The sequence below is a fragment of the Ornithorhynchus anatinus genome, chromosome 7 (genome assembly GCF_004115215.2).
Source record: "Ornithorhynchus anatinus isolate Pmale09 chromosome 7, mOrnAna1.pri.v4, whole genome shotgun sequence".
NCBI classification, from domain to species: Eukaryota; Metazoa; Chordata; class Mammalia; order Monotremata; family Ornithorhynchidae; genus Ornithorhynchus; species Ornithorhynchus anatinus.
This window is the reverse complement of record NC_041734.1, coordinates 31,342,427-31,355,499: the sequence shown is the minus strand read 5'-3', so window position 1 is coordinate 31,355,499 and position 13,073 is coordinate 31,342,427. Positions and strand designations below refer to the sequence as shown.

The window sequence follows — 13,073 nt, the reverse complement described above, 5'->3', positions numbered from 1 at the left end:
AGTTGCTAATAGTTTAATGTTGGCCTAATTGAGCAAGTTGCCAGGAACTTCCTTTGGATCCTGTGAACTCTTCCCAATCACTTTGAAGCCACTAGAACAACTGTTCAATCTTCCTAACGCTGCAATTTAGTGACAAATGTGGCAATTAGCATGACAGACAGGCTGTCAACTCTCAATTATGTCTCAGAATTGGTAAGATCACAAGCTGTCTGAGCACAAGGCAGCCAGTAGGAAAATGTTGTTTGTATATATGCCATGGTAGTCATATTATGGTTGAAAGCCTATCACAAGTGAAGGGAAGACAGTGTAGAACAGACTGCTAGGCAAATGGGGGAGATTTGATTCTCTAATCTTGAATTCATATATTGTTACTACTTTTTTAAGGGGATTTACAGTAGAATATAAGCAATGTTATTATCAAATAGGCTTCTCCTGGTAGTAGTCAATCAGTTGTATTTATTGAGGGCTTATTGTGTGGAGAGCACTTTACTAAGTGCTTGGGAGAGTATAATAGCATCAAGATGCTTGAAGGGTGTGACCTTGAGCAAATCATTAACTTCTCTGTGGTTCAATTTCCTCATGTGTAAATATGGAGATAAGATAGCTATTCTCCTTCTTCTTTCCCACCCCCACTTTAGGTTTTGAGTCTCAAGCTTTCAGCGACTAAATCCACATCTCCCCTACTCCCTCCCCCTTCTGCACTGCCATTGCAAGGGTACTTGGATTTGAATCCTTTATTCTGCCCACAGCCCTCGTGTACATATCTATAACTTAATGTCGGTCTCCCCCACCCCTGTTGTTTTTTTTTTTTAATGGTAAGTGCTTACTATGTCCCAGGCATTACTAAGTGCTGGGGAGATACAAGGTAATCAAGTTGGACGAAACCCATGTCCCACATGGGGCTCACAATCTTAATCCCCATTTTACAGATGAGTTAACGAAGGCCCAGTGAAGTGACTTGCCCAAGGTCACACAGACAAGTGGTGGAGCTGGGATTAGACCCCAGAACCTTCTAACTCCCAGGTCCGTGCTCTAATCACTAGGCACCTCCCTTTAGACTGTAAACTCCTTATGGGCAGGGAAAGTGTCTCTCAAATCTTACAGGGTACTCTTCTGAGCACTTAGTATAAATTTTCAATGAATAGATTAACTGATATGAGACAGGGACTGTTATTTTCTCTCCCCAGTGCTTAGTACAGTGCTCAGTATATAGAAAGCACTTTATAAATACCTCTGTAAAAGGGATGATTTCCCTATTAGACATCTGCCCCAATTGAGCCTAGAATCAAGTGTGCTTTAGCATCTAAAACTGAACGTAAGGCTAATCTGTGACTTCTTTCTTATAGTGCACACTTGACCTCTTTCCAGATTGGCTATAGCATTCCGGAAATACCAAGACAGATGGAAAGTTTCCATTTTCAAATTGTTCGCCTGCTGTTTAGGGAGTTACTCACACACTAAAAGATCTTGACCTCTGTTTAAAATAGGAAAAAAATCACTTCATCTCAAAAATAGTGTACTATTAATCTCCTCCACAAATCTCTTTAGCCTGAGAACTCAACTAGAAATAGCTCACACAATTTAGCAGTAGTGGCGTTTATTGTGTGCCTGCTTAGTACAGTGCACTACATGCAAATAAAATCTATGTGCAATGAGTTTCTTTTGTTCCCATTACAGGCCCTCTTACTGGCAGACATTCAAACAAGGGAAACACCCTGAGAAAACTCTTTATCCTTGACAGGAAATGAGCAACTCCTCCTAGACACACCTACAGGAGAAGTGTGGTCTGAACAAGATTCTCAGGCCCAAATTTGGAGACCATTGTGGAGCCAGCTCTAACCCACCTTTCCTCATAAACACCAAACAGTGATATTTACTGAACACTGTACAAAGTGCTTGGGCAAGTACATTATGAGCCAATAGGCAAGATCCCTGCCCACAAGGAGCTTAAAGGTCCTTTGTGGCAGGGGAGATAGACATTAATAGGAATAAATAATTTATAATAAATAATTTAAAGATCTATACATAAGTACAGTGGAGTTTGGGGTGGGGTGAATGCTGAAGGGGGAGTGAGTTCCAGGTTCGAGGAAAGATGTGAGCAAGAAGGCAGCAGTGAGATACTGGAGATCTCACAATGAGTAGGTTGACTTTGGAGAAGTGGAGTATGCAGATTGGTTTGTAGTAGAAGATCAGTGAGGTAAATAAAGTAGGATGGAGAGAGCTGAGTGTCTTAAAGACTATAGAGGTTTTGTTTGTGGAGATGGATGAACAACTATCAGAGGCAAAGTGTAAAAGTACATTCCGGGCAGCAGTGAGTTCTACTCCAAAAAGTTTAATGACTGATCTCTTGCCCCAACAGCAGATGAAGCACACAGTGGCTGCCAATCAATTCACTAACCAACCCCGGAAAGCTGGGAATGGAATTGAATGCCTTCAGCAGGTGCTGATGTGTCCTGACACACCATACGACCACATTATCTCAGAACCCACCCATAGAACAGCCTTCCAGAGCTGTTTGTTAGCAAATAGAGCCACCATTATAAACTATTTGTAATCAGAAAAGTAACAGATATGGTATTTCAGAATTTGTGGGGCACTTTGTTAACAAGATCTAAGCACTTGCTACTGTTTAAGGAGTTTTTATTTTCCTTCCTGCATCTGCACTGTACTATTGTTTATTTTAGTTTATAATGGCTCTAGGTTTCCTCTTTTTCTACCTCAGTAAACCAAGTAGCTCCAATTTTAAATTATGCAATAAGAGCAACATCTGCACATTAATGAAGGATAAGCAATGTTTCCTAGTGGATAGAACACTGGACTGAGAGTAAGAGGGACCTGGGTTCCAAATCCAGCTCCACCACTTGTCTGCTGTGTGACTTCGGGCAAGTCACTTAGCTTCTATGCCTCAGTTACGTCCTCTTTGAAATAGGATTGAGACTGAGTGCCAGTGAGAAAGGGACAATGCCCAGTTAGTACAGTGCCTAGCACATAGTAAGCATTAAAAAAAGAAAGTGTGACTACCCCACACCTGAGTCTTCTAGAATATAGTGACAGGGAATGTATCTGTTTATTGTTAAATTGTACTCTCCCAAGTGCTTAGTACAGTGTTCTGTATGCAGTAAAGCGCTCAATAAATATCATTGATAAAATTAGGCTGATGATGAATTTATATATGAAGTAGAACCTAAAGATACTGATACTTTACCTCATACCTATGTATATCATCAATAGTATAATTTATGACAAAAATTTACCAGTGCAAAGAGAACTATGAAGATTTAAAATGCATGATTGCCCCCAACCCTCTTTGGATTTTTGGGAAACTAGGTTTGATGGAACTGATAAACTAGTTTTTATTGCTCATAAAAGAATGAGTGGGATTTCTGAACATTTTGATTTGAATTAGAAATGTTTATCTTTCTGAAACAAATGAACAAACTATGTTATTCTGCAGAAATGCTTAAATCAATTGTGAGTCTGAGTCCAAGGCCCCTGAAATTAATGAAAGGCAAGTTGTGAAATGACCAAGAAATTTCCTGGTAATGACAAGCTACTTACTGAATCTAGTCGAAGTGCAAAGGAAACAGTAGAAAACCATTATAAACTGACACTCAGGTAGCAAATAGCCCTGTAATGTGATAAGTGCAGAAAGCAGTTCGGGAGAAGACTTGGGTTATTGGAGAAAAATAGATGGTAATCAAAAGTGAAAATGGGTTCAGTAATTTTCCCTTAGTTGTGATTTTGAAATCATTTTTCACAGCAAATGTTCAGTGCTCCAGAGGGTTAGTGGCTGCTGAGGATGATGCAGTCATTTCCTACTTCTTGTAAAACCACTTTTCTCTCAAGCCAAGGCGATCTTTGTAGGAGGTGGTGATTTATTTTTAAGGCTTCGGAATCACACTTCAAACCTGGAATCCCGAAAACCCTGCAAGGTGAAGGAGCCTGCTTGTTTCCCTAGTCAAATGTGTACAGTATGGTCAAATGACTAATGACAATCCACTTTTCCTATTGTCTAAGAGAGGTTTAGGATTCAAGCATTTATTTCAAAAATAAAAAACAAATCCCCAAATTCCTTCTCTCATATCAAAGTCTTTGCATCAGGGCCACTGCAAATTAGATCAGTTTAAGGAAGCCGTTAGTTCTTTCTCATCTGCATCATTTAATAATTGTGGTATTTAAGTACTTACTATGTACTAAGCACCATACTAAGTGCTGGGATAGATGTAATATAACTGTATTTACTGAGCACTCACTATGTACAGAGCTCTGTACTAAGTACCTGGGGGAGTGCAATCTAAAAGAGTTGGTAGACACATTCATTGCCCCAAATGAGTTTACAGTAATTAAGTCCTTCCCCCTTCAAGGTGGCACCTGGAGATTTTCCAGCAGTCTACCAGTCTCAACTACGGGAGGGAGAGTCAAGCAGAAGCATTTCCATTCCTAGCTTGGGCAGTGGCTAGCTAGTGGAAGGCAATCTGCTACAAATCAAAACTCACCTGTGTTGGGCAGCAGAGGTATGAGAGAGTCGAGGGCGGAGAATCGAGTTTACTGCACTGAAGGAGACAGTGGTAAACCACTTCTGTATTTTTACCAAGAAAACACTAGCAGAACAATTAAAGATGGAGGTGGGGTGTTCTGGGACAGATGTGTCCATGCTGTTGCTATGGGTCGAAATTGACTCTACAGCATGAGACAGGACAATCAGGTCCCACATGGGGCTCACATTCTAAGTTGGTGGGAGAACACATATTATAATTATGGTACTTGTTAAATGCTGTCTATGTGCCACGCACTGTTCTAAGCACTGGGGCCAATACAGCATAATCAGGTTGGACACAGTCCCTCTCCCACATGGGGCTCACGATTTTATCTCCATTTTATAGATGAGGTAACTGAGACACAGAGAATTTAAGTGACTTGCCCGAGGTCACACAGCAGACAAGTGGCAGAGCTGGGATTAAAATCCAGATCCTTCTGACTCCTAGGCCGGTGTTCTATCCACTGTTGAATTCCCCACTGTGCAGGTGAGAGAATTGAGTTACAGAGATGCTAAGTGACTTGCCCAAGGTCACATGGCAAACTAGTGGCAGAGCTGGGATTAGAACCCAGGTCCTCTGATTCCTAGGCCCATTCACTTTCCACCGGGACATTCTGCTTCCCATTTAATCATCTGAGGCTTTCTTTTCAATAGTCACTCAATGGGAGCCTGGAGAGGGTAAGGAGTAGCACTTGGTATGCAAGGGATTGCTATTTTCAGTCACGCACATACATCCAGATGGATTCTTCATGTAAGGAGAGAAGTAGTCCCCATGACACACTGAAAAAAGATAATCAAGCTTTTCCTGAAGAGCTGTTTTGAGTATTCATGTTTGATGTTCTCATAGCTCAAAGAGTCAGTGTGGCTCAGTGGAAAGAGCATGGGTTTAGGAGTCAGAGGTCATGGGTTCTAATCCCGACTCCTCCACTTGTCAGCTGTGTGACTCTGGACAAGTCACTTAACTTCTTGGTGCCTCAGTTACCTCATCTGTAAAATGGGGATGAAGACTGTGAGCCTCATGTGGGATTACCTTATATCTATCCCAGCGCTTAGAACAGTGCTCAGCACATAGTAATCACTTAACAAATACCAAGATTATTATTATTATTATAGCTACTGGGTAAGCTGCAACCTGGGAAACCACTGTTTTCCTTGATGGCACATCAGGTCTCTGGCTGCAATAAGAGCCCACATCCTGTCAGTACCTATGAGTGCTCCTTTCACGAGGATCAGACAGAAGCGCAGGTCTGTGCTCCTCAAGTCTTGCTCAGTTAGCTAAAATTCCTCCCCAGTGCTCAGTGTTTCTTCTCCATTTTCCCATTCTTTTTGTTCCATTTTGTGACCTCTAAGTAAAAGATGAGAGAACAAAATATGAAGAGAGGTTAAGGAATGTTACCTTGATAGTGAATTGATCAATCAGTAGTATTCACTCTGAAAAGCAGTGTGGCTCAGTGGAAATAGCCCGGGCTTGGGAGTCAGAGGTCGTGAGTTCTAATTCTGGCTCCACACTTGTCAGCTGTGTGATCTTGGGCAAGTCACTTCACTTCTCTGTGCCTCAAGTTACCTCATCTGTAAAATGGGGATGAAGACTGTGAGCCCTACATGGGACAACCTGATTACCTTGTATCTACCCCATTGCGTAGAATAATGCTTGGCCCATAGTAAGTGCTTAACAAATACCAACATTATTATTAGTAGTAGTATTTATACTACTATATATACTACTACTATATGTAGTATATATACACACTGTATAATATACTATACTATAATACTATACTATAGTAGTATAATATACTATATATAGTGTATATATATATAGTGTATATAAAGTGTATAGTGTATATATATTACTACTATAGTATAATTGATCAATCAGTAGCATAACCCCTGCTAATAAAAGTGCTTACTGTCTAATGGAGAGAGACACAAAATAATTTACAGACAGGGAAAGAATAAAATGGCAAGATAGATAAGTGAATAAATAAGTGCAGCATCATCAGTGGTATTTATTGAGTGATTACTATGTGCAGAGCACAGTACTAAATGCTTGGAAGAGTACAGTTCAGCAGAGTTTGCAAACTCGTTCCCTGTCCACAGTGAGCTTACTGTCCTAGTATATGGCATATTAAAAGTGTACCAGCAGCATGGCCTAACAGAAAGAGCGTAATCCTGGGAGTCAGAGGATCTGAGTTCTAATCCTGGCTCTGCCGCTTTCCTGCTTTGTGATCTTGGGCAAGTCACTTTACTCTGTGCCTCAGTTCTCTCATCTGCAAAATGGGGATCCAATACTTGTTTGCCTAAACCAGTGCTTAGTGCAGTGCTTGGCACATGATAAATGCATAGCAAAAGCCACATTGTTGTTATCATAGTTTTTTTTAAATTACAATATGTAAGGAAGTGCTATAGTGACTCTGAATTTGTAAGTGCTGGGGTGGTATTTTGGAGACTATGTCCTGAGGAAGAGAAGAACTAATCAGGGAAAGAGTTGCCTCTTTAAGGATGGATGGGATTTAATAAATAAAAGAGAAATTAAGCACTTACTATGTGCCAAGCAATGTATTAAGCACTTTGATGGATACGAGATAATCAGGTTAGGCATTTTCCCTGCACCCCATGGGACTCACAGTCTAAGGGGAAAGGAGAATGTATGCTTAATTTCCACTTTCCAGATGAGTGGTGAGACACAGAAGTTAAATGACTTGCCCAAGGTCACACAGCAGGAATTTGGCAGATGGGATTAGAACCCAGGTCCTCTGACTCCCAGGCCCATTTTGCAGATGGAGAATGGTATGGTCTGATGGATCTGAAGGGTGTGGCAGTTTGGGCAGGAGGAAAGGCATGAGCAAGGGGATGGAGGTGGAAGACGTGAGAGTGAGACACAGTGAGAAGGTTATCTTGGGAGAAATGGAGGGCCCAAGCTGGGGTAGAGTGGAGAAAAATCCCAGCTCTGCCACTTGTCTGCAGTGTGACCTTGGGAAGATCACTTAATTTCTCTGAGCCTTAGTTACCTCAACTGTAAAATAGGGATTAATACTGTGAGCCCCATTTGGGAAATGGACTATTTCCAACCTGATTAGCTTGTATCTACCCAAGTGCTTAGTACAGCACCTGGCATATAGTAAGAGCTTATCAAATACCATGAAAAAAAGAGAGTGAGATTGGATAGAGCGCCTTGAAACCCATATCAGGAGTTCTTGCTTGATGTAAAAGGAATTGGTCACTATTTCTGGGTTTTAAACAGTAGAATAACATGAACAACAAATTTTTAGAAAAAAAAGTCTGAGTATCAAAGTAAAATATGGATTGGAGATGGGAGGAAGGCTGGAGATAGGAAGTCCAATGGAGAGTGTGACACTATCCTCTAACTAGAACATGATGGTGGCCATTTATATGGAGAGGATGGAGTGGAACCAGAATATACTGTGGAAGGGGAAATTAGGCAGGATTTTGCCATAAATTGTTTGTGAGACTTGAAAGACAGCAAGGAACAAGGTGATACCAATGTTGCTTCTTGGGTTTCAGGAGGCTGATGGAGTTGTAGACTAAAGGAGAGGTTAGCAAGGCAAACCATATTCTCACTTATACAGGTGTACATATAAATCTGTGAGTGTATATGTGTGAATGCACATCCAGGGACTCACAATCTAAAAATAGAGAGGGGCAGGGTTTGATGACCAGACACGGTAGGAAAGATGAAATAATATAAACATAAAACTATAGAAGAGTCTGTATTACTGCTCCAGTCTGTAAGTTTGTTGTGGGCAGGGAATGTGTTTTATATTGTTTTCTCCCAAGCACTTAGTACAGTGCTCTGCACACAGTAAGTGCTCAGTAAATAGGATTGAGTGACTGACTCCTTCATCTTGACTCTCCCATGTCCGGCATGCACAGAGCACTTTTCCTCATCTCTCACTCCCTTCTGTGTCGCCCTGACTTGCTCCTTTTGCTCTTCTCTATCTTCCAGCCCTACAGCACTTATGTATTTATCTGTAATTTTATATTTATACTGATGTCTCTCTTCCTCCCCCCCACCCCCAGACTGTAAACTCATTGTGGGCAGGGAATGTCACTGTTTACTGTGGTATTGTACTTTCCTAAGCATTTAGTACAGTGTTCTGCACTCAGTAAGAGCTTAATAAATATGATTGAATGAATGAATGAATGATGGGAATGGGGGTACTGGGGTGTCAAAATGGGAAAGGGCCAGGGGTTTCCATTGGTTTGTGGAGAGCCATCAATCAGTAGTATTTATTGAGCGCTTGCTGAATACAGAGCTCTGTGCTAAGAACCATCACTTAGGCTGCAAATAGATTTTGTAACTAAAATTCCTGCATGTAATGATGATGGTATTTGTTAAGTGCTTACCCTGTGCCAGGCACTGTACTAAGCGCTGTGGGGGATACAAGCAAATCGAGTTGGACACAGTGCCTTTCTCATATGGGGCTCACAGTCTCACATTCTTTGGCCGAGCATTGCAGCCTTGTCTGCCTATTTGCTTGCTGTAGCCTCTGCCTCAGTGGGAGCTTGACTTGAAGAGACAAGTCACTAACACTGTAATCAATTTCTTTGTGCAGGTACTAGCCCTTTATGGGCAGGGATCATGTCTACTAACTCTGTTGTATTTACTCTCCCAAGTGCTTAATACAGTGCTCTGCACACAGTAAGCGCTCAATAAATACCAATGATTTAACCTTTGTGACCGAATCAAGGCTTGTCTATTGCTTATGATGAAAGACTGGAAAATTGTGTTCATTCTTTCAGTCATATTTATTGAGTGTTTACTGTGTGCAGAGCACTGTACTAAGCACTTGGAAAGTGCAGTTTATCAACAACAAGCAGCATCACAACACAACAAGCAGCAGTGATAAATAAGTATAAAAGTCAAAGGAAATACTGGCCTGTGTTCTTTGCTCCCCCCAAGCAAGTCTTCTCACTGTCCTTTGCTCGTACCTGCCCCAGCTCAACTGTTTGCTTTTGCCCTTTGCCCTGGATGGCACTCCTTTTTTTGTTGGTCTAGTGGAAAATTCCCTGCTTTGGGAGATGGGAGAATTGTGTTTTGGAAAGCAGCATGGCATAGTGGATCGAGCACAGTCCTGGGAGTCAGAAGGCCCTGTGTTCTAATCCCAGCTCCACCACATGACTGCTGTGTGGTCTTGGGCAAGCTACTTTACTTCTCTGGGCCTCAGTTACCTCACCTGTGACATGGGGATTAAGACTATGAGCCTCATGCAGGACAGGAACTCTGTTCAACACTATTTACTTGTATCCACCCCAGTGCTTAGTATAGTGACAAGCACTTAGTAAGCACTTAACAAATACCATAATTATTAGTCCCAGTTCTGTCGATAGCTGGCTAACAAGGATGAAGACCACACTTGCCGCTTGCAATGTGCTACTTCATTTCCCGCTGACTCACTTTGTGTACTCTGTGCCCCAGGAAGACTGGCAGCAACGAGAGAGCATGAATAGCACTGCAGTCAACTCCTCTGTGCCCATGACTTCTCAGGATTGAAGTGCATACATTATTCTTAATGGGGATCTCCATTCTCCTGCAATTCTCTCAGCCCATAACTTTCCCAGCTTCAAAGACCTCCTGATATCCTGTGTTCTCCAGTAGGCATTTCCTGAATAACTTCTCTCTCCCCAGTCATTTCATTCCAACAGCCAGCTCAGCATTTATGTAATTACATCCAGCCCTGTAATTAAGAATTTGTGTATTCTACTATTTATTCATATCCTTCTTCCCTAATCCTCTTTTATCAGTTATATGGTATTTGTTAAGCACTTAGTATGCCAGGCACTGTACTAAGCTCTGGGGTAGATACAAGCTAGTGGACACAAGCAGCGTGGCTTCGTGGGAAGAGCATGGGCTTGGGAGTCAAAAGTCATGAATTCTAATCCTGACTCTGCACTTATCAGCTGTGACTTTGGGTAAGTCACTAAATATCTCTGTGCCTCAGTTACCTCATCTGTAAAATGGAGATTAATATTGTGAACTCCACGTGGGACAACCTGTTAATCTTGTATCTACCCCAGTGCTTGGCACATGGAAAGCGCTTAACAAATACTATTATTATTATTATTATTATTACCATTATGGGGCTCACAATCTAAATCCCCATTTTGCAGTTGAGGTAACGGAGGCACAGAGAAGCAAAGTGACTTGCTCAAGGTCACACAGCAGACAGGTGGTGGAGCTGGGATTTGAACTCAGGTCCTTCTGATTCTCAGGCCTGTGCTCCATCCATTAGGCATGCTGCTTCTCTCTCTCAATCAAAAGTATGTGGTGAATGCCTACTCAACCAATCATTGCTACTGATTGCACTATGCTGCACTATAATTGACTGGGGGAGTACAAGGAAGTTAGACCCAGTTGCTGCCTGCAAGCTGTATACAATCTAGTAAGGGAGATGGCACTTAAAGAAATTATAGATTTCAATTATAGAAGTAAAAGTATAAAGGTATGTACATTAGTGCTATGGGAGTGGGGATGGTATTTCTGTTTATCTATATCTAGTCAAATAAGGTTGTAAGCTCCTTGTAAGGTCAAGGATCACGTTTTCCCCCCTCTATCTTAAACTTCTGAGCACTTAATGCAGTGTTCTGATCAAAGTAGGAGCCTAACAAAATTATTAATTGATTGAAACCTGACCAAGAATATTAGAACCATGAGACGTATTGCCTACTGGAGAGAGCACAGGCATGGAAGTCACTCATTCATTCATTCCATTCAATTTGTTGAGCGCTTACTGTGTGCAGAGCACTGTACTAAATGCTTGGAAAGTACAATTGGGCAATAGAAACCATCCCTTCCCAACAACGGGCTCATAGTCTAGAAGGGGTAGACAGACAACAAAACAAAACAAGTAGATAGGCATCATTAGCATCAAAATAAATAAATAGAATTATAGATTTATGCGCATCATTAGTAAAATAGAATTGTAGATATAAACACATCATTAGTAAAATAAATAGAATAATAAATATGTACAAATATACACAAGTGCTGTGGGGTGGGGAAGGGGGTAGAGCAGAAGGAGGGAGTAGGGGTGATGGGGAGGGGAGGAGGAGCAGAAGAAAAGGGAGGGTCAGTCTGGGAAGGCCTCCTGGAGGAGGTGAGCTCTCAATAGGGCTTTGAAGTGGGGAAGAGAGCTAGTTTGGCAGATGTGAGGAGGGATGGCATTCCAGGCAAGCGGTAGGACATGGGCCAGGGGTCAATGGTGGGACAAGCGGGAACGAGGCACAGTGAGGAGGTGAGTGGCAGAGGAGTGGAGTATGCGGGCTGGGCTATAGGAGGAGAAAAGGGAGGTGAGATAGGAGGGGGCAGGATGATGGAGAGCTTTGAAGCCAAGAGTGAGGAGTTTTTGCTTCATACAAAGACTGATAGGCAACCCTATAGGAAGCCAAGAGTGGGGAGATTTTTGAGGAAGGGGGTGACATGCCCAGAGTTTTTCTGTAGAAAGATAATCCAGGCAGCAGAGTGAAGTATAGACTGAAGTGGGGAGAGACAGGGCATTAGGAGATCAGAAAGGATGCTGATGCAGTAATCTAGTTGGGATATGATGAGAGATTGTACCAACATGGTAGCTTATAGGATCTGAGTTCTAATCCTGCCTCTGCCACTTCTCTGACCTTGGGCAAATCACTTCTCTGGGCCTCAGTTCCCTCTTCTATAAAATGGGGATTCAATACCCATTCTCCATCATATTTAGTCCGTGAGTCCCATGTGGGAATTAATGGTCTTGTATCTACCCCAAATCTTAGTACAGTGCTTGGCACATAGCAAGTGTTTGTCTTGTCTTATGCCACTGAGTCATTTCTGACCCCTAGCGACACCACATCTCTGCCAGAACTCCCTGCTCATTATCTACAATCGTTCTGGTAGTGTATCCAAAGAGTTTTCTTGGTAAAAATACAGAAGTGGTTTGCCATTGCTGCCTTCTGCTCAGTAAACTTGAGTCTCCACCCTCGACTGTCTCCTAGGCCACTGCTGCCCAGCACGGGTGAGTTTTGACTTGTAGCAGATTGCCTTCCACTCGCTTGCCACTGCCCAAGCTAGGAATGGAATGAGTAGGCCTCTGCTTGACTCTCCCTCCCATAGTCAAGACTGGTAGGGTACTAGAAACTCTACAGGTGCAACCCTGAGAGGGGAGTAAGTGATTAAATACAAGTTATTCTTACTAAAAAGGACCTCCAGAGGTCATCTAGATTAACAATTTTTAGGGAAGCGTATTCCTAAACCATTTTTTATTGTATTCAGAGAACCAACTTCCTTCCTACATAAGATTAGGAAATGATGAAGAATTTTAAACACTTGTTAATTGTAAGACAGGAATTAGGTTTATAGACTAAAAAAGTTGGAGGAAGTTAAGCCTGTAATGACGATGTCAGAGAAATATGTACTGTTCATAACATTATACATTATTACATTTCCAGTTCAATTAAAGTCCCTTTTTTGGGCCTAGAAGCTTGTTAAATATGAATCTATGCAAAATGCAGAGTAAAGATGACAGATCTAGGAAGGGAATAATTT

The 13,073-nt window shown here is 41.8% G+C and overlaps 1 non-coding gene across 1 annotated transcript; it reads right to left on the bottom strand.

The window, feature by feature from the left end:
- Nucleotides 1–12,553: 12,553 nt before the first annotated feature.
- LOC114813550 lies at nt 12,554–12,691 on the bottom strand. Its single transcript, XR_003761267.1, has one exon. It is a non-coding gene; the product is annotated as a small nucleolar RNA SNORA7 (small nucleolar RNA).
- Between the last annotated feature and the right edge of the window lie 382 nt (nt 12,692–13,073).